This window comes from Meriones unguiculatus, chromosome 9 (assembly GCF_030254825.1).
Source record: "Meriones unguiculatus strain TT.TT164.6M chromosome 9, Bangor_MerUng_6.1, whole genome shotgun sequence".
NCBI lineage: Eukaryota > Metazoa > Chordata > Mammalia > Rodentia > Muridae > Meriones > Meriones unguiculatus.
The window spans coordinates 111,588,033-111,613,303 of NC_083357.1; positions in this window are offsets into that span (position 1 = coordinate 111,588,033).

Below are 25,271 nucleotides of genomic sequence, written 5' to 3' on the forward strand. Positions count from 1 at the left end.
ACCCATTAGAATAGCTAAGATCAAAAACTTAAGTGACAACACATGCTGGTGAGGATGTGGAGAAAGGGGAACACTCTTTCATTGTTGGTGGGAGTACAAACCTGCAAATCTTTCTGGAAATCAATCTAGTGCTTTCTCAGAAAATTGGGAATAGTGCTACCCCAAGATCCAGCTATACCACTCCTGGGCATATACCTGAAAATTGTTATACCATGCAACAAGACATTTGATAAACTAAGGTTCATAGTAGCTTTATTCATAATAGCCAGACTCTGGAAACAACCTTGATGTTCCTCAAACAAAGAATGGATAAAGAAATTGTGGTACATTTACACAATGGAATACTACTCAGCCATTAAAAACAAGGAAATCATGAATTTCGCAGGCAAATGGATGGAACTGAAAAAGATCATGCTGAGTGATTTAACCCAGAACCAGAAAGACATGTATGGTATATACTCACATATAAATGGATATTAGCCATATATTACAGGATAACCAAAGTAAATCCACAGACCTAAAGAAGCTGAATATCAAGAAGGATCCTGGGCAAGATGCTTAATTCTCATTCAGAAGGGCATATATAATAGCCACCAGAAGCAGTTGAAGAGATGGAACAGGATGGGAGCCTACCCTAGATGTTGTCTGAAAGACTCCACCAGCAGGATGGATCACAGTGGGTGCTGTGACTCAAAGCCAAATTTTGGACATAGCGCAGGGAGCCTTCCTGAAGGGAGGAGAGGTGTGGAAGTACACAGAGGGGAATGGAGCTCCATAAGGAGACCAACAGAGCCAACAGATCTGGGACTGGGGGCTGGCAGAGACTGATGTACCACCCAAGGACCATGCATGGAGCGGACCTAGCCCCCATGCTCATGTAGCTGTTAGATAGCTCCGTCTTCATGTGGGTTCACTCATAAGGAGAGCAGGAGTTAGCTCTGACATGAACTCTGTTGACTGCTCTTAGATCAATTCCCCCTGGCAGGCCACAGAGAAAATAGGATTCAGGCAATACTGATGAGACTTGATAAGCACTGGGTCAGAGAGCAGGAGAGGAGGTCTTTCCCTTTCTATGGTCTAGAGGAGAGGGATAGGAGGGAAGTGGGACCGGGATAGGAGGAAGGAAGGTGGGACGAGGAGGAGACTAAGGAGGGGCTACAATAGGGATATAAAATAAATAAATTATAAAAAATAATTTAAAAAATATAAAAACCAGAAAAGAAAAGTATTTTTTTAAAAAGTTATATTTTTATATTTACCTTTCTCTTTCTCCAGTATATCAGTTCTAAGATTAACACACATCTAGGTTGGCTTCATTACACAAATAAATTTTGACCCATCCACACATTCTAAGACAATGAATATCTCTGGTACTTCCAGAACAAGAAGAAGAAAAAAAAGAAAGAGAATAAAAGAAAAATAACTGTGCCCCTTTCTGTTCAAGGGGATGGATGCCACAGGTCAGGCACAATGGAAGATGGGAATGGAAAAACTGAATTTTCACTGAAAACCATATTATTTAAATTAAATGAATAAGCAAACAAGTAATCAATGTTGGGAGACTGTCACAGAATTATTCCCAGCTTGTGCCATAGCCTGCCCCTCTGACCACGGAATTGCTTGTTGTCCACCTTTTTTTTTTTTTTAATAAGGAAAATACATTCCTCTCTTGCCCAAGGAAAACAAAAACAAATTCTCCACTAGCTGCTCTACCCTACGCAAAGCCCAGGATTTCTTTCTGTGTTCCTCAGATGATTCTCATGAGGAAACTCTCAAGTGAGGGAGAATCACATGCCTGTCTCACTATTTGCCTGCGTGATCACAGCTCAATACAGAAGATGCTGCAGACCCTGACCATTCTCCAGTCCTGAGTCAGTAGAGATGTTCAAGTCCTGCTGTGCAGGAATTAGGAAGATGCCTGTTGTGGCGCAAGCAAAGTTCCTGACCTTATAACTCTGTCTGTCCCCAGCTCCACGTGCCAAATTTTACTCTTGGGGGAAGGTTCTTTTGGTTCTTATTCTCTGTCCGCATAAAAAGTGGGAAGAAAGGGGAAGTTTGTTCTTCTTTCAGGCAGTGCATTTGCAGCCTCTTTTCTGTTACAGAGGTTCAGGTCTCTGACCTGGACTGAGACAAGACTCTGTAGACAAGAAGAATGGCTTTTTTGTTGATGAAAAATATCTTGGGTTGGACATGACTTTGTTTTCTTCCTCATGAAATTTGCAGTTACAGTCTCCTCCTATTCCATATTTAATTCTGACTTTCCTTAGCATCTGACAGAATAGACTCTAATCTGGTTTTAGCTATGTCTCCTAAGGCTGCCTCCTCAATGCTTCCCTTTATAACTGCTTCCCCTGGAGTAGGAAATAGCTAGCAGTTGAATTCTTCAAATATGCAAATCCCTCATTGGCTCAGTGAGGTACCTGATGTTTGGAAATATGTGAAGAAAATGGTTTATTCACTTCCGGTTCTCAAGATTCAAACTCGGGTCTAGTGAGAATTTACTAAAAGACATTATCCAGTGGGAGAATAAACACAAGGGGAAGAAATAATATAAAGTGACCAGAAGCAAGAGATCACAAGGTGGCCAATTAACGACAGCAAGTCCATCTTTTAAAGGTTGATCATTTCCCAAATCACTACACTAAGAACACCTCTGAACACGATAACTTCTGGGAGAAACTCATAGCATATCCGAACCCTGGCAGCCAGCACCTAACCCTGAGGATCTCTTTTCAGATATTTATTTGTTGATTTTCATCGTTAAAATTAACTATACAAGACGTGTAAAGAGACAAATGGGTTCAGGTTTGATGCACTTTGTTCAAAGGAGAGCAAGCAATAGATGAGACTGCTAGAAAAACATTTATAGAGACGGTAAGGATTATAGAAAACTTTCCATATCTCAGAACTTTTTTAAAAAGAAACAAACTCCTGGTGTATTACTTAACCTTCAGATTGGTCCCATGAGGGAGGGATCAATCATCAATTACAAATGATAAAATCAGACTTTGAGGCTTTCTTTCTGACCTTGCACAGCTAAGAAGAGGTGGGACTCAGATGAAGTTCACATCTTCCAAGTGTCTGTGTCATTACTCTTTCCTTGCTTTCCCTTATAACTTAGACTAGACAAGGAGGAAAGAAGGAAATATCCTCAGCAGAGAACAACAGGAGCAAATGTTGATGAGAAGGGAAAAGTAATTCAAAGAAAATTATGTATTTAGGTTGGCTTAGATGAGAAGGACAAGAATTCTTATAGTAAAAAGACATACTTCTAGATTAAATAAAAAGGACTTTGGCACTGAAGGGCATTTTGAGTAGTTCATAACTAATATTTCTTGACTAAACCTCCATTTTTCCAAATTTCTCTACAGAATAGATTTTGTAAAGAGAACATTTTTAAACTAAACCTTTTTAACCTTTATTTTAATTATTTATACAACATTCTGCTTGCATGTGTGCCTTCACACCAGAAGGCACCATATTTCATTATAGATGGTTGTGAGCCACCATGTGGTTGCTGGGAATTGAAGTCAGGACCTTTGGAAGCACAGCTATTGCTCTTAAACTCTGAGCCATCTCTGCAGCCGTGAAAGTATTTTTTTAATAAACACTTTAAATCATCCATTTTCTATTTTATAAGATATTGTGGTTTTATTGTCAAACATAATAACATGTATTTTATCTTACGACTTTAAAGAGTAAAGTTGAAATTTCCTTTCTTTACAACTGAAAATCTTGGTGTTCAACATTTCTTTTTTCTCTCATTTTTGCTTCTGCCACAAATAATAATGAAGTAGTGTCCTTTACTCTCTTGGCGATTTGTTCAAGAAAACATACAATACTCAGTCTTAACTGGTAGAATTAGACAACATTTTGTTTTGTTGGTGTTTTAGGGGATGTTTTGGTGTTGGTGGTGGTTAGTTTGTTGGTTTGGTTTGGTTTTTGTTTGTTTCTTTTTTGAGTGCTTTTCTTTAAAACAGGCATCTTCAAGGATGTACAAATAAGTTGATATTCCTGATAACCATTTAACAAGCTGTATGGTTCCATGATTATTGATTCATTACAACATCAAGGATTTTCAAAGAAAAAAAATAGGATATGTGAGGGTCACTTAATTAGATAAATGGATGTTGGTAATTAGACAGTTTGGGGAAAGATAATGTATTTGTCGGATGTATTTAGGCCAGTTTATTTAATAAATATCCCCTGAAGATGTTAATTCTTCTCGTACTTAATTGTTATGGGTTTCTATACATATCCTGATGACATTACAGAATTTCCTGTTCTGTTAATTGGCTGCTCCAAAATTTCTTTTGGTTGCAGAAATGACCGCGATCTCATCCATGCCTTAATGACTAGGTAAAGAATTCTGGCTGGAGTGGGTTATTAGCAACAGGAAATAGAGCTTATATTATTGAAATTTATCTTAGACAAAAAGAAACAGAGAGTGCAGAGAAGAAAGTTTGGGAGGACTAAAAATTATCTTTCCTGCTACTGGATAGTAAAGGCTGAAAGGGAATGTGTCTGCTCTAAAAAGGTTGCTATATCTTACTTAAATTGAATCTCCTTTAAAACCTGTGTTTTTGTTCTACTTTATATTGGTAAGGTAATTTTATAGTACGTTCAATAAGAACTGATCATTCTGAGCCAGTAAAGGTTCTAAATTGTGTATAAATAAGATATGAAAACCTAAATATAAACTTATTTCTAACCCAGTACATAAAAATTGTTGAAAGGAAGCATTGACATTTTCCATCAGGCACATACTCAAACAATATCACATAAGGCTGTACATTGTAGAAAAATTCCAATTGTTTAAAAACAAACGTTTTGTATGCACATATTTATAATTCAAATTGCAGAGGTAAACTTTAACCAGTGTCATAACAATAAGGAATTTACATGCTCTAAAATAGAAAATAGAACAAAAGAAAAAGCAAAGTTCCGTATAATTTCAAATTGGAACATGAGTATAAATCTAAATTAAAATCAAATCAAGTCAAATTCAGCAAAAGACAATGCATATAAAATCACTTGATGCACTTTATAGCCTTGGTAAGTATGATGAAATGCCTTAAATCTTGATGAATTTCAAGAGTGCATGTATATAAAATAGATGATTTTTATTTCTCAAATTCAATTAGACAGATCTTTTAAGATCATTCTAGTAAGATAAGGAGTTAGACACAAACTTTCCATCACTACTCAGGAAATAAAAAAAATGACTTGAAGGTTTTCTTAAGAACTGTCATAAGAGAATCCAGAGGAAAAGTAGAAGCTAAAAGTACTATACTATTTTTCCAATAGAATCAAATTAGAGATGACAGATGGCCATCAGCCCAGGGTAATGGAAAGGGAGACAAAACTTAAATATTTTTATTACATATCTTTATTCATTTCTATGTAGTGTGGGGTCCATACATGCCGGTTTGTGTTCACGTAAGTCAGAAGACAGCTTGAGAGACTCAGTTCTCTCAGCCTTTCTACCACGTGGGTCCTGGGAACGGAACTCAGGTCTCTACTCAGGCTTGGCTGCAAGTGCCAACTAACAACTTAGTTAACAACTAATTTAACAACTAAGCCATCCTGCAGCCTCAGCCCTTACATGCTGGTATCACCCAGGTCTTTCCCTGTGATACTTGAACAGTGCTACTGTTTGGTATATTACTATTAGATTCATTATAAATTTTATTCTTTGTTTTAATAACATTTTTATTTATATCATTTTATCGCCTTGAGGTTTAGTTTATTGCTCCCTGATTATTCTGTTTTGTTTTACAAATGTGTTTGTTTGTTTGGTTGGTTGGTTGGTTTCTGAGACACGGTCCGACTATGCTGGCTTTAAATTCCTCATGCTTCTGCTCCCACCTCTGAATGCCTGGCTGTGCGCACACTGGCCCTGACCTGTGCTGTTTCTTTTCTCTTTCTTCTTTTTGTTTTTTCTTAGGATTTGTCTTGCAATTCTGCAATGCTACAGAGAAAATCTAACCCAAAGAAAGCCAGTCAAGCTGTCAAAACTCTACATGGAGAGAATTTGACCCAAAACCAGACAATAAGAAAGAGCACAGATTCTGCCTGGTAAAGAAAAGCTTCTTCACACAGTTTATCCCTAAGGCAACAAACAAGAACGTTGAAGAAGGGAAGGCTCTCCCACAACTTCCCAAAGACTCTGCTTGAAAATGACAACAAAATTAAATTTTGTCAGTATGTGCAAATTTCTGACAACATTTTTAAAACTATAGCAACTTATCCCCTCAGTGACTTGTTTTAACAGTCGTATGTTGCAACGGTTTTCCGTCCCTACCTCTGATACTCAAACCAGTTTGAACTGAACCTCAGTTTCCCCTCACCCAACAAATGCCTCATTCATGAGGAATACTTCCTGCTTTTACTTCTACATTTAAGTCAGCTTAAAATATGAGTCTGAAAAATATACTTGATACACACCTATGAAGGACTGACTTCTTAGTAAATAGACAAGGAGAACAATCAAGAAACTGTCAGGGAAATATCGGATCCTAGAATTACAGAAAAACAAGAATAGCTAGAATTCTATTTTAATGTTGAATATAAAACGTGGCTAGTTCCGCTCAGCAATGTATTTGTGGTTTCTATCCAGTCAGTCTTCTCTATTGGAGTTCAGCTTAGTCACTCTGCCACTGAAAGCTGGTTATTGATGTCTGCAGCGACTGTTTTGACTTTGAGTCTCATTACTGTCTACCTATTGGCACAGAACTATCTCACACTATCAGGAGCCACATGCTTATGACAGTGAGGTTTCCTGTGAACCTGGATTTATACTTTTATTTTTCAAGATTTTATACAATATATTCTGATCATATTCCTTCCTTGCCCCCAACTCCTCCAAGATCCTGCTCCCTCTGTAGTCACCCAACTCTATGTTATTTTTCTCTCTTAACAAAACAAAAAGTCAGTCTGGTGTTGGCTGATCACTTCTGAGCCTGCAGCTCACCCAGGCGTATGACTGATATCCCCATTGTCTGGTGATCATGTTTATAAGATATGATTGAGTTACATTCCATGTTGAAGAATGAGGAGGTAACTTGAGTGAGCGTCTGAATTCTAAATCATCATATCAAGTATTTCCTGGAGAACCTAGGAAATGGGCCAGGAAATTATCAGGCTTATTTTTCTATTGACCAAACAGTGAGGAGGAGTGGCTTCAGTCCTCCTGAAAACACAAAGAACACAACAAAGTTTTCTGATTACTTTTCACCCACTGTGCACCAGCTCAGGCTGTTCTTGGGACTCCACTGTCAACCTTGGGACTCTACTGTGTTATAAAAATCAAAGTACCACAAAGCCCTGCTCCATTCTTGTTTATAGAAAACCTTAGCTGTTTTCTCTTCCAACCCGAAGAAACTAATAAATATTGATTGATATGTTTACATCAGAGTATTTAACAGAGTAGATAAAATAAATTTCAGAGTCTATTAAAATAGATATTTAGATTGATTTCCAAAGAGGTTGTAGAAGTTTACATTCCCACCAGCAGTGGAGAAGGGTTCAATCTGGCCCTTTCTCAGACAATTAGGAATAGCGATTTCTCAAGATCCAGCTATACCACTCCTAGGCATATATCCAAAATATGCTCATGTGTACAACAAGGACATTTGCCCAACCATGCTCATAGCAGCTTTATTCATAATAACCAGAATCTGGAAACAACACTGATGCCCCTCAACTGATGAATGGATGCAGAAATTGTGGTACATTTACACAATGGAATACTACTCAGCAATTAAAAACATGTAAATCATGAAATTTGCAGGCAAATGGTGGGAACTAAAAAAGATCATCCTGAGTAAGGTATCCCAGAAGCAGAAAGACATACATGGTATATACTCACTTGTAAGTGGATATTAGACATATAATATAGGATAAACATACTACAGTCTGTACAGCTAAAGAACTAAGCAAGAAGGAGGACCCTGAGTAAGATGATCAATCCTCATTCAGAAAGGCAAACAGGACAGACATCAGAAGAGGGAGAAAACAGGGAACAGGACAGGAGCCTACCACAGAGGGCCTCTGAAAGACTCTACCCAGCAGGGTATCAAAGCAGATGCTAAGGCTCATAGCCAAACTTTGGGCAGAGTACAGGGAATCTTATGAAAGAAGGGGGAGATAGAAAGACCTGGAAGTGACAGGAGCTCCACAAGGAGAACAACAGAACCAAGAAATCTGAGCACAGGGATCTTTTCTGAGACTGATACTCCAACCAAGGACCATTCATGGATATAACCTAGAACCCCTGCACTGATGTAGCCCATGGCAGCTCACTGTTAAGTGGATTCCCTAGTAACAAGAACACGGACTATCTCTGACATGAACTCAGTGGCTGGCTTTTTGATCATCTCCCCCTGAAGAGGAGCAGCCTTGCCAGGCTACAGAGGAAGACGATGTAACCAGTCCTGATGAGACTTAATAGGCTAGGGTCAGACAGTAGGCTTGGGGAGGGTCATGAGAGGAGATGAGGGGTGGGATTGCGAGGGAATGAGGGAGGGGGCTACAGCTGAGATACAAAGTGAATAAACTGTAATTAATATAAAAAATAAAAAAATAGATATTTCAAAATAGTATTTAGCTAACACACTTGGAGTTGTAAGAAATAAACAAAATTCCTTGAATGAAAACTTTCCAGCAAGATACAGGTATTGAATAATTAGCCTAAGAAAACCAGGAATAAAATTTGAAAAATATGTACAAGTAGATCATAGTCACATTATTCACAATAGTAAAAGCAACCCAAAAGCTACACAACATTTGTACTTTCAGTATTTATCGAAGGGTTCATCAAACCTTAAAAACCACTTACCATTCTTATGCTATTAAAGCTTACAATGATGGGCTGGGAGATATCACAGTCTGTAAAGTGTTTGTTCTTCAAGCATAGGGACCCAAGTTCGATTCCCCAGAACCCACATGGAAATCCAGACGTAGGGGTGTGTGCTTGCAATCCCAGCACTGGAAAGATGGAGACCCAGCTCCAGGGCTCACTGTTACCAATCAGCCTAGACTAATTGCTGTTGTTTGACAGTTTTCCTGGGGAAACAAACAAGTCCCCATTACGACAGATGGGAGATGATGACAGACCAAAGCACAGGTGACACCAAAGTCCAATTGATGAGATAATAAGTTTTATTTTGGTTACTTACAGCAATATGAATGAGCAAAACGACAGCTGTAACACTAAAGCCCACCCCAGCATATGTGAGAGCTCGGGAAATCTGGGAACCTGGGGTATAGCAGATAACCTGCAGGTAGCTGCCAGGTTGGACAGTGTCGTTTCCTGGTAGCTCAGTTGGTCTGGGCTGTTCTGCGTAACTCAGCTGGTCTCTGTCTCTCTGGGGTGGCCTGGTCGCCCTGAGACTGTCTCTCAGATGCCCTTACTGCACAGATACGCTTGAGGAAGGCAGGGCCTCGTGTATCTTATCAGCTTTAGGCACTGGGTAAAGCTTTCGAATTCTTCACTTCCTGAGCTTAATGTGTTCCCCTGCAGGATAGAGGATTTCCTCTTGCTTCCTACATCTGAGAGAGCTTCCATCAAAGGTGAAGATTTTTCTTAGAGAAAATCACTACGCAATTGCTAAGTGCCAGACCCTAGTGAAAGGCCCTTTCAAAAAACACAGATGATGAGCAGTTTCCCAGGCATAACATCCAAAGGTAACCCTGCAAGTACAGGTACTCACATACACACACACACAAAGAGAGAGAGAGAGAAATTCACAATGTTAATCATGTTATCTATATACACTATCCAAATCTCAAAGAATTTCAATAAAAACTTAAGGAATATAAATTATTTTATAAATTATTTCATTTTTAAAAGTAAGTTTATGTGCTTACATATGTGTGAATTGAAAAATACTAAATAGACAGCAGAGCATGGCAATTATTGTTTCTGGTTTGACAGAAATTTCATTATCTTTTTTTTAATTTATGTTGATGACATTATTTATAGCAAGCATATGTTATGTAATTATATAAATTGAAGCTAAGTTTTGAAGAAGAAGAATTTTTTCGGGTCATATAAACATAAATATATGACCAGAAGGAAGAAATTTGCATAATGAGAAAAAGGCCACAAAGACTCAAATATTGGGAAATCAACATGCAGTACAGCCAAAGCTGGATCTTGAGACACTGGAATGCCCCCTTGTTTCTGGGTGACAGGAAATAGATACTTAGGACTCTCTTTTAACAAATCTGAAACTAAGTGTGGCAGCAGCACAGCAAAAGAAACTCGGCCTGGTGGGTCCATTTTCATTACTGAAGGTAGCGAAGAAATGTGTCTGTGTTATCTTCCTGAGAGGGGAAATGATGGAAATGCCTTGCAGTGCAGTCTAGGGCAATTTCACTTGCTTTAAAATCATTTAACAATTCATCACTCACCCTGTGCAAAAGTTCCATTTGCCCCGATGTCCCCCTGTCCTTTTCCTGACCCTGCTGTGTGCTGCAGTCTCCAATGGGAATCAAAGCAAGGGGCTCCTAGTTGCTCCTGTTCTCTGTCTGCTGACAGCAGGGCCGGTGGGCTGGAGAAGGAAGAGGAGGGAGAGACATCCTCTCCCACCTTCCAAGAAAGGACTAAGTCACAAGGCATTTTTTTCTTCTCCCCTTCAAACCTAGGAATGGGAGCACATGCTACCTCCCATCCCACACGGCTTGTTTGGGAGCCCTGACTTTCTGCACCTTAGGAAAAAAAAAAAAAAGCAGCCCTTTTATTCAGCTCTCCTCAAATTACTCAGTGGGGCATGCCATCTGTTTCCTGCTAATACAAAAGCTTATCTGTAAAACAGATTAAGAGGTCTACACCCTGTTCTTTCTAAAGAAAAAAAAAAACTCATTAAATATTATTTCATCAGCACCGTGGTGAGTCAGGAGATATGGTTGTAAACGATCTGCAGCAGACCTGGTCAGTGCGCAGCCCATGCTGCCTACATTTCTGCCAGTACCTGCTATCTTCGCTCCTACGTTGCTATATTCACCTCCTTCTGCCAGAACCCCTTGCCTATGCGCTGGGAAAACAAAGAATGCCTAAAAACATTCATCTCCTCCTCAGTCCAGCAACTAATTACAGCAGAGGGTGTCAGTCTGAACATACTTCCGGTCTCTCATCTTTGTTAGCGACAACTGTGAGGTGTGATACACGCCACCCCTAGACACATCCTGCTGGTTGAACTTGACCTGGCTCACTAAGTTTCCTTGGGTTTCTCCCCTGCTCTTCTCTTCCCCTTCTCCCTTTCACATCGCCACTCACCTGTGTGTTTTTCCTTGTCATATCCTGATGCAGCTCTTCTATTCAACTCCCCATCTCACGTCATCCCAAACTTAAATCAGCAGCCATGTGACAAGCATTAGCAAATAAATCTTAACATATAACAGTATAAAAGATCTTTATTTGTTTAAGCAAATATTCAAGTCTGGAAGAAATTCAAGTCAGATCGATGTTTTGTGATCAACTGGGAATTGGAATCATTCACATTCAGCCCCATGAGAATTTTCTCAAGAACAATGCCCTAGGAAGAATTCATACGTTTTGTTGGGCATCTTTTAAATCTCAAGACTGTAAAAGTGTGACCTAGGATGAGGTCACCTTGTCCCTTAGGGTTGGGGCTGAAAGGGCAGAGAGTGGAGCATACAGTAGCCTGTCTCTCATAGAAATACAGGGCTGGAAGAATGACCAGTGTGCAGCAAGCCAATGCCCTTGTTGGTGGTCATTTTCACAAGCGGGTGGGGGTGGGGAGATTCAGAGCTGATTGATCTCTCATGTCTCCTCCAGAGACCAGCGATCTCTGTAAAATCAGAGCAATGGATGGAAACCAGACCAGAAAGACACGGTTCATTATTTCCCTATTTCAGGCTTTTACTTTGATAAGTGGAGTGACCAAGTTGGAAGAATTTAGATGACTCTCACAAAACCATTCAACTGACTACTGGGAATTCAGGGGCTCAGCCCCAGGTATCAAAGTTCTAAGTAATTTAGCAGCCCTGGACAATACTACTGACCCTCCTTCAAGATTATTTTAAAAACCTTTCACAATTTTATGATGTTTATCAAGTTTACTCTTGATTTTTCTCAGATAATTGTTGCAATTGTATCAGAAAGCTAAAGGTCTTTAACATAATTACCAATGTGGATTGAAGTTAATTATTTGAAAAATCATTAGAAAGTTTATATCCATTGTAAGTCTGATTTTTAAACAAAAGCAGACAACACTACTCCACTTGCAAAAGGACCTACAAGATGCCTTGTCTGGCTCTGTGGAAAAGGATGCACACAGTCCTTATGAGACTTGATGTGCAAGGGTGGGTGTGTGGGGAGCTCCCCTTTTTTGAGGAGAAGGGGAGGGTGAAAGGAGAAGAGAATGGGAGTGTAGAGAGGAGGGAGAGAGGTTTGATTGGGATGTAAAATGGATAAATAAATAAATTTTTACAAATAAAATAAAAAAAATGAGAGGGGACTATAGATCATTTTCTTTCCCACCAAACCTCCAGGAAGGGACAGGAAAAAAATAAACAGTCTTGAGGATGCTTAACATTTTTTAAAGCATATTTTAAAACAAAATGTAAAAGACTCTTCCCAGCAGGGTATCAAAGCAGATGCTGAGGCTCATAGCCAGAGTTTGGAAAGAGTACAGGGAATCTTATGAAAGAAGGGAGAGATAGAGGAAAGACCTAGAGGGGACAGGAGTACCACAAGGAGAACAACAGAACCAAGAAATCTGGGCACAGGGGTCTTTTCTGAGACTGATACTCCAAACAAGCACCATGCATGGAGATAACATAGAACCCCTGCACAGATGTAGTCCATGGCAGCTCAGTGTCCAAGTGGATTCCCTAGAAAGGAAAACAGGGACTATCTCTTACATGGACTCAGTGGCCTGCTCTTTGATCACCTTCCCCTGTGGGAGGAGCATCCTTACCAGGCCACAGAGGAGGACAATGCAGCCAGTCTTGAGACCTGATAGGCTAGGCTCAGAGGAAGGGGAGGAGGGCCTTCCCTATCAATGGACTGGGGAAGGGGCATGAGAGTAGAAGGACTGGAGGGGCCAAGGGAGGGGGCTACAGCTGGGATACAAAGTGAATAAATTGTAATAAATTTAAAAAATTTTTGAATGTAAGATATTGATTCAGATCAACAAAATAGTATGAAATAGTGAAACAGTAAATGTCTTCCATGGCCAATTTTGTTTATTTATTGAGAAGAAAGACATTTTCCCTGCTTTAATTTCTAAGTTATATCTCAGTTTAGAATAAATTAAGTGAAAGAATAATCTCATTCTTTCAAAACCTTCATAAAATAGTAGAGATATAAACAACTATTTCAGAAAGATAGTTGGATAAATCTATGTATCTAAATCATTTCCTAGGATATATGGTGATTATAATTTTCAGAGCTTAAGCTCTATGGACGAGTTCTTCTTCTGAGCTTGCATCTATAATAAAGAATAATCTATAATAAAGAATAATAAAGAACAAGGCTTGCTGGCTAATTGTGACATGTTGGTAAATATTAATTTAAGATATGTAGGCAAGCCTAAGTGTCCAAAAGTAAGAATATAATGCATGTTTAATATATGAAAATAAACTCTTAATTATAAAATTCAAATGGATTTTACAAATGCATCTACCATCTAAAACATATCAAATCATTGCATGTCTTGATTGGTTTGAATAGCAATTTATAAAGCTTCATTTTAGAGAACTAGGCCACTATTAATAGATTCTTAATCACTTATAAATTAAAATGCAGAAATGTTATACTGTCCTGTGATAAGCCTACACATTCTATTTCTGTAATAGTTTCTACCTACACAAGAAGTAACAGTATTTGTTAGAGAGTGGAGGCAATTATAAATTCAGATAAAATGGTAGCACATAGAAAGCCATTGCTCAGAATTAGAGCTACTCTTAAGAAATTTCATACTTTTGTTGCTTTTGTTATACAGATAAAACTGCTTTGAAATGAATCTCGAGTGTCTCAGTACTAATCCTATAAGCCAACTTGAGCAAAATGGGAAAGTTCAAACCAAAATCCACCACTCACCAACCACGTTAGGCAGGTCGTGTCACACTGCCCTCTGAGTCTAAATTTCCTCATGTGTGTAATGTACATATTAATAGCAAACATTGTCTTTCTCAGCAGTGTTGTAAGGATAATACGCACTGGTTTGCAGAACCAATTAGACAAATACTAACGCAGTTACACAAATGCACATTTATTATCATTTTCTGTTCACAGCTGATGATCCAGGAACATCTGCTGAACTAAATTTTCGTCCAAAATAGAACAATACACAACAACTCCAACCAAATATCTTCTCATGTTTTATGGCCATGCAGGACCTAAGATCAACACTAACTCAGCAGCTAGGTTCCAAAGCCAGAATTCATTAGAAACCATTCATGCTGTGCTGTTGGAGCGGTTCCGGGACCCATGCTCCTCCCGCCATCGGCATACCATTGTGTGAAGCCCAGTTCACAGTACTTGTGCTGACTAAGGTCCTTTGGCAAACAAAAGGACATGCCGGGATGTATTAAGATGGAGCTAAACACTTCGAACTGGATGGGGAATTAATATAATAAATGTCTACTGACACTTTAATGTGCTTTTTATATTTCTAGATTCCTCACCTATTTTCAGAGATTGTCGGACTGTATCTGATAAAGAACACGCATGCCAACAGAAGAGAGCTGGAGGTTCTATGAAAAGGTATGTGTGGGAGGATAAATTGCTTACTTAATTTTCTCAGAGTCTAGAATATCTCTGTCATACTGTCTTCCATAGCACTTTAAAGCAGGAATTTTCAACTTCAGGGTATATGTGGTAATGTGTTTAGCTTTTGAAGTCACTGACAAAAAGATCTGATAAAGTCCCATGTTATGACACCTCCATCGTCCCACAAAATAAAGTCTTTCTTCCTTTAAAAAAAAATTGTGATTTGATGCTTCAAAGAGAACACTTTGCTCCAACTAGCACTGAAGGATTTGTTTTCACTGTGCGCAGAGTACAAAACTGCAGTGCAGGAGTGAGGCTGGCTCTGTCGGTGACACAATTAGAGAATGTGACACGAGTCACCAGGGTAGACACTACAGCTATGTAACCTTGACCTGTTACATTCAAAGGTACAGGAAGAGTACAAAAGCCACTGGTGTAGAGTGAGCGGGAAATGGTGATGGCTTCAGCACTACCTATTTAGCTGCCTTTAGAAGGTTCACAGTACAGCCAGTGCTACTTTGAGTTCCAGGGTCTGGGCTAATACACTCAGGCTGTGTGCTGTGCCGGGAATGATTCCTGGGAGACAGATAGTAATTTACTCGGCACTTCTGGGCATTGGCATTATATGAATCGGTGGCAGTGGACCTATGAACAGCATCCTTTTTTCCTTTCCAAGATCAGATAGGAAAAAGTTAACTGTTAGGATGATTGACACGCTGACAATCTTACTGATGAAGGCTAGCCTTGAAGATACATGGCACACGTGCTAGCAGATTGCTGATGACTGATGTTGACTTTCACACTCCTGAGATGTGGGCAGTAGGCAAGTCAGCTCCCACCATTTATCGTGAGAGCAGAGCACACTGCATTTTTTTCCACAGTACACAACACTAAAGTAAGAAAAAGCAAACAGTCACTTTAATTCCTTTTCTTTAGTGATGAATTAAAGACCCACTGTGCTTCACAGAGGCAGAGCACAGGCATGTCCATCTAGCATGGGGATTCGAGCTGAGAAACATATTTGTTCCTTCAGTGACTTTGGAACATGAGTGGGGATATCTTGCCACTTACGTGGTGAGATGCTAAACATTCTCCATGGCATGCTATAGTCACAGGCAAAGGCAAATTACCTTTTCTTTAAGTACTGTCGTGAATATTAATTCCAAGATAGATTTTTATTCTGAGCTCCTTTTGATGTTTTCCCTTTTAAGTATTTGATAGACAACTCTCAGACCATTTTCTTATGGCTGGTAGCCTTGAGCAGAAAACTCTCAGTTATATAGCCCCCATTTTGACTGCTGGCTGAACTATCAACAAAAGAGCCCCAAAACTAGCTATGAGGACCCCCGAAATCATTACCACTTCTGAACCCACCTCTGCTCCAGGAGGCCTTTGTCCAAGCAAGGCTGCACAAGACACCTTCCGAGCAGCCCTTAGAAAATACCACTTCCCTTGAAAAGCTTCAGTGACCTAGTGATAAGCCTACCTCATGTGGCCCCGCTCACTTAGACCCAAGAGGAGCACTTCCCCTAGTGACTCAACAGAAGTTCACTAATCAGAGGATCTAGATTCTGCATACACATAAGGCTGTGACACTAGAAACGGAAACTGGCACACATGTGCCATGTTCATTTTTTTCACGCTATGTAAGCAGCCTGACAGCCTTTTGGTCTTTTTCGCCATTAGTCTTCCTTCCTATGTACTACGCCTTATGCTGCAATAAAAGCTTCTCCAAAATGTTTTTTTTTTTCTTTTCTTTTGAACTTTGACATACATTGTGAGTAGAGATGGCAGAACTGGTTGCATGAAGAACAAGGGAACTGAGGCTGGAGAGATGGCTTAGCTATCAAGAGTGCTTGCTGTACTATTATGGGGAATGGAGTTTCCGTTGCAGTATGAATGTCTAGAATTCCAGCTCCAAGGACTCCAATTCCTTCCTCTGACCTCTACAAACACTCACAGACATGTGTGTGCATGTGCACACACACACACACACACAAATAAATAAATAAATAAAGCAAAACCTTAAAATAATAATAAAACAATTCACTTTACTTGCTAAGAAAAATAAATCATTATTTTTGCCTATAACCTCATATCATCAAGTCATAACATTTCTGCTGCAAAAGGTTTAATATACTAACATGAGCCTCCATAATCAAGCAACAAATGTGAATACCCACTGACAACAGAATTGAAAATAAGTAATCTGACAGACTTCTAAAAGCCTGTTAGAACATCATATTTAATTTATATGCATAATTTGTTAGTAATCGAACTTCCTTTTTGAAAGAAATGTTATGTGTTTTCAATGTATATCTATAACTCAAAGATGAAAGAACAAAGCTGGTAAAAGTATGCAATTCAATTGCCATCTATTTAGTTTATTTGCTTTATTAAACACAGTTTATCTGCCTCTTTAGGCACCAATTCTTTATCGACGGTGGCAGCTTCAGGCATGATGGATAGTGTGTCTGCATATCTCTTGTTTAAATTCCCGCCGTCCTCTTTGAAAGCTTCGGAAGGATAATTCAAGCCAATCTTATGACCTATGATGTGAAAGTTTTTTTAGAGGAAGTAATATTTATATGCTCTTCCAGAAATCTCAGCTCTCAGAAACCTCAGCTATATCAATCTGTGTGAAGTGAATAGAGATTATTAAACCATCTATATTCTATCTATTTATAAAGTCACATGAAAATACAGAGGAATCCTTAGGCTATATGGAAAAGTTGCAAATATGTATTCAAAGAAAAGTTAGGGCAATTTTCTTGAGCTTCCAACAAATACTAGAGGAATCTTGGCAGTGATTGTGCAGGCATTAAATAAACAGGGAAACCTTCCCAAGCATTTGAGACCCACATTCTCCCCCAGCCTCTTTGAGAAGAGGAATCTACTGGGAATGCAGCTTGGAATTCCCCTCCCCCATGCCGAGACAAGTTTCTTTCCAGTTTGATTTTCTCAGCAGCAAACTAATCAGGCTTAATTGTTCCCAGCTGTGATGCTTTCTCTCCCAAGGGTCGCTTCCTGCTGATGCCCAGGTAGTACAGAATCATGCAATTTTGTTAAACTCCAATAAATGCATAGCGCTTTGTAAAACCTAATTCACTCACAGGGTTTCCAGCACTGTGTCTGTAAACGTTCAAACCACTTCTCCAAAGGACCACACAGAAAAGCCACTCTTCTTCAAAAAGGGGACAAGATGGCTGGTCCTAACAGTCCTATTTTCTACCATTAGGATTTTACTAGAATAGTTAGTGTGTTTTTATTAGTTGTGTGCTTCTGTATATGTGTTTATGTACATATGAAAGCACATACTAAATTAACTGTGGCATGTTTAAATAGTTTCACATGTATTCAGAATTATTTCATTATCTCTCTCTTTTGAGATTTGGATATAATTACATTTATCCCCTTCCTTTTCCTCCCTCCAAACTTTATCTCATACCTCCTCCTGTAATATTTGTGGGCTCTTTTTTCATTAATTATTCTAACATGCATATGTATTTATCTCTGCTTGAATATATATGTGTATTCCTAAATACATAAATACAACACACTTAGTGTGTATAATGTTACTTGCAAAAAATGTTATTATGGGGCTGGAGAGATGGCTCAGAGGTTAAGAACATTCACTGATCTTTCAAAGGTCCTGAGTTCAATTCTCAGCAAGCACATGGTGGCTCAGAACCATCTATAGTAAGATCTGGTGTACGTACAGAGTGTTGTATAAATAATAAATCTACAAAAAAACGTTATTACTGAAAAAAGAGATGAAATAATTTTGGTTTTGTGGTAGTGTCTTAAAACAAACTATTTTATTGTAACACTAAGAAAGGGAGTCAAAATAACGTATTTGGCCAAATCTTCATAACATTAAATACGTGGCTCCTGTTTCTCAAAACTGTTTTTCATTATATTATTTAATCATAGTTATCAGAAAAGCATTTAAAAACTATTACCTGAAAAGAATATTAGTATTTTAATCTTTCCTAGTTTATTAATGAAACAAACTCAATCATTTGGTTCATATTAATGAATCAAAACTCCATTAATTATATTCTGCAAAGATTAAAAAGATCAACAACAACAAACACACGATTAGAAAAAATTACAACTAAAGGTGATTTAGGATATGAATACAGGCTTTTCTTTCATTAGTGAACCGCTACCTGGGACTTAAGAAATCAACTTTGCTACTATGAAGAAAGGTGAGCCTAATAAAGACAAAGCCTCAGTACTCTTAAATGTATTCCCATTGGCAGAAACAGAGCAAGTTCAAACTGCTCTGTTTGAAGGTTGCAAAACAGCCAAAGTCTTCACAAACTCACTGCCTTTCACCACACACCATGGTCCATCTGTATAGTTATGACACTAAGTGCCAAGCTGTGCAAGTCACTACAGAATTGAATTAGAATAAAAAGAAAAATTAATTTTGATGAAAATATGCATCCATTTTCAGGGTAACATGGAGACTGGTTTTAGTGTTATTTTTACTTCTGAAAATGATTTTGTAAATAACATTCATGGCCACAAAGCTCAACATGTGTCATTTTGATCCCAATCTTCATGCAAAAACAAAACAATGATTATGTTGTTACAGGGACTGCGCGAGAGATGACCGCTAAGGCAGAGTTTGTAGTCTCTTGACAGTCTTTATTCCAGCTGGAACTACACCCAGGTTTTCACACCTAAGGGTAGCGCCAGCGTCCAGACCACCGGAAGTTTGAATGCAGAACCAGAGTCCTGGCATCTTGCTCAGTCGCTGCAGGGCAGGGCTTCACAAACACAAGCAATTTGACAGAAGCTAAGACTAGCAATTAGCTGCATGGCATGGTCTGTCGGGCCAGCCATTTAACAGAAGCTAGGATGAGCTAGCTAGGGCATCTTGACCTTGGGTTCCAAGAATAGAGCTATGTGATTTTCCACAAGAATCCCTCTCAAGGGGATAGGAGACCAAATTTTACTTAAACCTGAAATGGCCTCAGCAAGAACACAAGACTGAGGAAGCACTGCACTGCGTTGTCCTGTCGCCGCGTAGAAAAGAACCCTCTTAACACAGAGTACAAACAGGGTAAAACAGTTCCTGGATATCAATGCATCCCCAACGAACTGGTTCTGGCTATGGAAGGAGGGGAGCCAGTGGAGACTCCAACGATTGTTATCATGGGGGAGGAGGGGTCAAGTGACATTAGTGTCCTTAATGGTATAGGATAATTTCCCCAAAGTCATGCTGAGCTCTGGACTTTAAAAGGTACAGGCGAGAATGCCAAGCCAGGAACCTCTAGAAAACACAGCGAAGAAGACAGGCAGGGGCAAATGAGCATGCACAAAGCACAGGCTACACCTGGGAATATCTTAAGTGATCTCTCCTTTAGAGTGGCCAAAGTCCAGAGCACTGAACAACAGCTCATTGCACACAGGCTTTCTACCTGACAATTCACCAGGCAAAGAGAGGCACCATAGCACAAACCGTAGTCTCAGCACTTGAGAGACAGAGCTGAGTTTGAGGCAAACCTGGCCTACATAGCATGTTCCAGGGCGAGCCGCACCTACATAGTAAGAGCCTATGTTTAAAGAAAAGATTTTGCAAACCTGACACTCATATTGAGACAAATATTAGAATCCACAGTAATGTCTTAGCATTTGAAAACCTCAAGGTAATTCTGGGCAGTGTTTTAAGGTTTCCAACATTCACTTTCTTTCTCAAAGGCACAATAGAAAACACACAAAAACAAGGATTGTTGCTGAAGAGATTTAAGACTAACTTAATTTTTTTTCTAAATATTTCATGAATTAGGACACTTCCCTGTCAAAAGCCCCAAAATCTACTATTTATCCATCCATCTGTCTGAAAGTTACACTTTGCAAGATACAAAAATAGGAGCAAAGTCAAGTTTTCAGGGCAGGCAAATCAATGGAGAGAGCTGTTGGAGAAGCATATTAAATTCCAGCTCAAGGTTAGGTCAAGCTGGTGGAAAATGGACTCGGATGACTCCTCGGAATACTCCCTCCCTCCCAGTCACTAACCCACTGTTCCTCAGGTGTGCCAGGTGCAAGGGAGGCACAGCAGGGAAACTTGGGAGGATATCCTCCACTGGCATTTTAGTGCACCTCTTTCACACTCATTTTCTCCAATTGCCCAGATCCTACTTGCATAGGGTGTGGTCCAGAGACCAGCAATTTCAATTGCAAAACCAAAAGGGGAGTCAAACTTTCAAAAAGTAGTCCCATTTCTCTACCTCCTATTCTTATTCCTTTAGGACATTTAGTCGCACCACTTATACATTATATTTCCCTTCACCTCAGTTTAGGGAAAGGAGTGATTATTCATGATAGGTGAGAGTCAACGTTAAGGAAAAAAAGAAAAAAGTTAAAATCTCAGTGTCTTTAAAAGCTTTGTTCCTTGCTTATGTCACTGGCTTTGGGCTTCGTCTCCTGGAGCTGGTGTCCCACACAGTGTCTCTTCACTGCACCTTGGTAGCCATGCTTGTTCCCAGAACCACAGGACACTGACGTGAGTGCTGCAGGGCATAAAGGAATCTCCCAACTAAAGTCTTCTTCCCGAAGCAGGCATGAGACACCTCACTTGATTTTTACTCTTAGCACATCGTTGGCTACGAGAAAACAGAGGCATGTCATTTATCTCCTGCAGTCTTGTCCTAAGAGAAGACAAAAAGTAACTACTTGCTAAATAAAACATGTTAGATAACTAAGGCTTTAAACCAATTGCCCAAACTGTATCAAGTCTTCATTTTACAAATATAAAGGTTAAAAAAAAATCTAATAAGAGAAAATAAACATTAAATAGAGAAATCAGGGTCTGCTGCATGAATGAATCAACCCCAGCATTGCTTCATACAAAGCTGAGGCTATGGAATCCTGAAGCCATCCTTAGTTCAGTGAAGGTCATTTAACAGGTCAACTATGAGTAGAATGCAGGGCAGTCTCATGTGACAGATTGACATCCTGACTCCACCCCCACCCATGCCTATATGCCCCCATCAGAGAGCAGAAGAATGTGTTGTTCATGCTTTGACTCAAGGTTTACCTCAAAATACGTTTTGGCTAGGTGCCTGTGCGTGGAAGTGTACAGTTCCTGAGCGAGCACTTTAAACATACTCGCTCTGTTCATGCCTCTGCCATATTTAAATGGAAAACACTCCAGGCGATCTTGTACTCCTAGGAGAGGAGATATGAGGAAGGTGCCATGTCAGCCTCTGCGGCCCCTGCCAAGTGTATTCTATAGGCACTCAGGAGGAATGAAAAGCCGTGCTGCGGAGTGGAGCCCAGCCTAGACAACTGCCACTCCGCCCTCGGGGAAGCAAGAGGAAGCAGTTATAAAAGTGCTTTGTTTTACGCCACAGATTTTCTGAACAATTTTACATATAACAAGAGCTAATCAATATTTGGTCTGTGGGCCAGATGAGGGTCACTTATAAATTAATGTGGTCAGCCAGGTGTGGTGGTGCACACCTTTAACACCAGCGCTCAGAGACCCACAGGCAGGCAGATTTGGTCAGCCTGGTCTACAAGGTGAGTCCAGGACAGCGAAGGCTACAGAGAGAAACCATGTCTTGAAAGAAAGAAAAAGAGAGAGAGAGAGAGAGAGAGAGAGAGAGAGGAAGGAAGGAAGGAAGGAAGGAAGGAAGGAAGGAAGGAAGGAAGGAGAAAGAAAGAAAGAAAGAAAGAAAGAAAGAAAGAAAGAAAGAAAGAAAGAAAGAAAGAAAGAAAGAAAGAAAGAAAGAAAGAAAGAAGAAAGAAAGAAAGAAAATGAATTAAGGAAAGCCTATAAAAGCTAACTGGAAAGAAAACTGTTACACAAATGAATAAATTAAAGGATAAGTACTCTTCAAAATTTAAGGACAAAAATAAGAATTGATTTAATGTGACTATTTTCTGAACAATCAAGATATTTTAACAGGGTCTGCTTCAGACTGTGAGTCTAGCTACATGAAAAATTCAAATGGTAGAAAATAGGACTTTAAAGGTGTATTTCAGACATTACCTTATTTTTTATGAAATGTGACTTATGCCTATTAATACACATAGCCTATGAAATTCTAAATTTCAATACTACATTTATTACAAACTCTTATATTAGAATTAAAGTCATGTAGGACTTAAAGGAGATGAAGTCTGGGCAAGCAAAGCAAGCATATCTGCAGCAGTCAAAATGATATCTCATTAACTTACCCAAATGTAAATACATATTTTTGCGGATTTCAAAATCACTATGATATTTAAGAAAGTTAATTTGAAATAATCTGTATGGAAAAGTTATGTCAATAGGGTCTTCACGCCTTACTTGATATGGTAAAAGATTGATTTTTTGAGTGCAAGATTGTGAGTTCAATCCACACTGTTGGCATTTCTGTCAACAGCACAGGGAGCAAAGTGAGTATGAACACATTAAAAATGACTGTTTTTCCGACAGGAGGTGGGAGATGCAGCAGTTGAAGACTTTATCAAAGGCTGCCAGCTGTCACTCAGTAGCAGACTCAAATGCTTAATCTGTACTCACCCTGAACGCACTTAGAATGCTTCGAAGGAAAGGAAACCAAACAAATAAGTTTACATTACAATTAAATGCTGGTACTTTCGAAGAGATCTCCATGTAATTTTATTGTGTGCTCCAGGCTGATAAACATGGCTACTTTACCCTTTAAAAATACACACTATAAAAGTCAGTTTCTTTGAGAAGACTCCTGGAGTCACCAGCTTTCTGAATCCTGGGCTATTCCCATTGCCATTACTTTAACCTGCTTAGATCAAGGAGCACATAAAACCTAATTCTGGCACTTCTGATGGAATTGTGATTCTGATAAATATGTGGGAAAATAGAACATCACAGATCCTGCAGTGGCAATTTTGCAAACTGTGGCTGTGCTCCTATGGGTCACATCACAAATACTGACATGTTACAGTTGCCCCACACACAAGAAGAGTGGCCTTGTTTGCAGAGGTCACCACACAAAGTCACCGCTGACCAATTAGACCAAGCAAAGCAAACTTCTTTTTAGAGTTTTTAATTAAATTTTTATTTTTTATATTAGTTACAGTTTATTTACTTTGTGTCCCAGCTGTAGCCCCCTCCCTCATTCCCTCCCAATCCCACCCTCCCTCTCTCATCTCCTTCCTGCCCCTCTCTAAGTCCACTGATGGGGGAGTCTTCCTCACCTTCCATCTGACTCTGTTTTATCAGGTCTCTTCAGGACTGGCTGCAAAGTCCTCCTCTGTGGCCGAGCAAGGCTATTCTTCCTTGGGGAGCGGGGGGTCGGCTAAACAGAGAATTCTCTGTAGAGGAATATAGAATGGCAGAGAAACACTTAAAGAAATGTTCAACACTAAGGCTAAGGAGCCATCAGGAAGATGCAAAGCCAACTTTTTATTCCTACATTATGTTAGAGGATAGACTGAAAACTATGCCCTAGCATGAAACAGACTGAGCAGCTGAGAGACTTTCTACCTCACGATGAACTTTCTGAAGCCATGTTCTAAGTATGAATGAGAATAATGCTGAAGATAAATTTTTAAATGACTTAGGTAACAGTTGCATTATGGAGAAAAATTATGTATTAAATAACAGTAAGTCCAGGTTTAGAATATATGGACTCTAAAGGGGCAGGAGACCCAAGGGGTAAGTTTTTTTTTAAATTTTGGGTCAAATTAAGGAAGTAAAACAGTAAAATACTTTGAAACTTACTAGTAAACAATCTGCTTACTTGATTAAAAGCTTATATTAGAAAACTAAAATTTGTTTTATTAATCTATTGAACTACCTACAACCATAGAACAGCTCTTTATTGATGGTGAATATGGATTTTTTTTTGCTTTTTACATGTATGTATATATGTATGTATGTATGTATTTAGTGGGGATGGGAAAGGCACACACATGCCATAGTGGGTATAAGAGGACAACATGTATGAGTTGGCATTCTCCTTCTATAATGTGGTTCCCAGGGATCAAATTTAGGGCATCAGAGTCAGAGACAAGTGCCACTGAGCCAGCTCACAGAAATGAGTTAGGGTTAGGTAACAGCATTCTCTTCTGACTCCATTTTGTCTTTACTTGGTTCTCAGTCCTCTCCTCCCCTCTATTGGCTCTGTCTCTGGAAGACATAGTTGCTGAGGAGAAGAGTAATGAGGGAGGGCAATAAAAGTTCACAGACTCTCTCTGTGCCACAAATGTAGGAGTGCCTTTGAATTAGACACTGGCTTTGGTTTTCTCTTTCCATAACTTGGGATTTGTGAGTTATTTTCACATTTTTCTTAATGAGGTCACACCCAGCTACGAGATTTCATGGGCTATTCTCTTGCTTCTGAACCAAATACTCTTCTCTCTTGTTCCATTTCTTTGTTGACCTTGGAAAAATCCAACAAGAGAATCACTTTGGTTACACATTGACCTGTGAGTCTCAGACTGTGTGGGGGAAGGAGTAGTCAGGCATTTGTGAAGCTAAGGCATTTTTCACCTGTGACTAGCCCTTAAAAAGCTTAAAAAGCTATAGACCATATATTGATAC